Raw genomic sequence first — 249 nt, 5'->3', positions numbered from 1 at the left:
ACACTTCCACACATGCAAACAAACACACACAGGCCAACCCACGACCCAAGAAACGGAATACAACAAAAGGCGTTGCCATAAACCAGGTTAATTGCCTTCGTGCTGACCTCAAAGGTTGACATGAAGCTCCGAGTGGAAGAAAGTTGACATCTGAACCGCACGTGATGTAAAGTAGGGCATCCGGTCAGGCAAAAGATTCCCATCATAATTCCGCAGTGGCCCAAGAACAGGCGAAAAACAAGAACACTG

Source organism: Penaeus monodon, chromosome 32 (genome assembly GCF_015228065.2).
Source record: "Penaeus monodon isolate SGIC_2016 chromosome 32, NSTDA_Pmon_1, whole genome shotgun sequence".
Classification (NCBI taxonomy): Eukaryota; Metazoa; Arthropoda; class Malacostraca; order Decapoda; family Penaeidae; genus Penaeus; species Penaeus monodon.
This window is presented reverse-complemented; position numbering follows the sequence as displayed.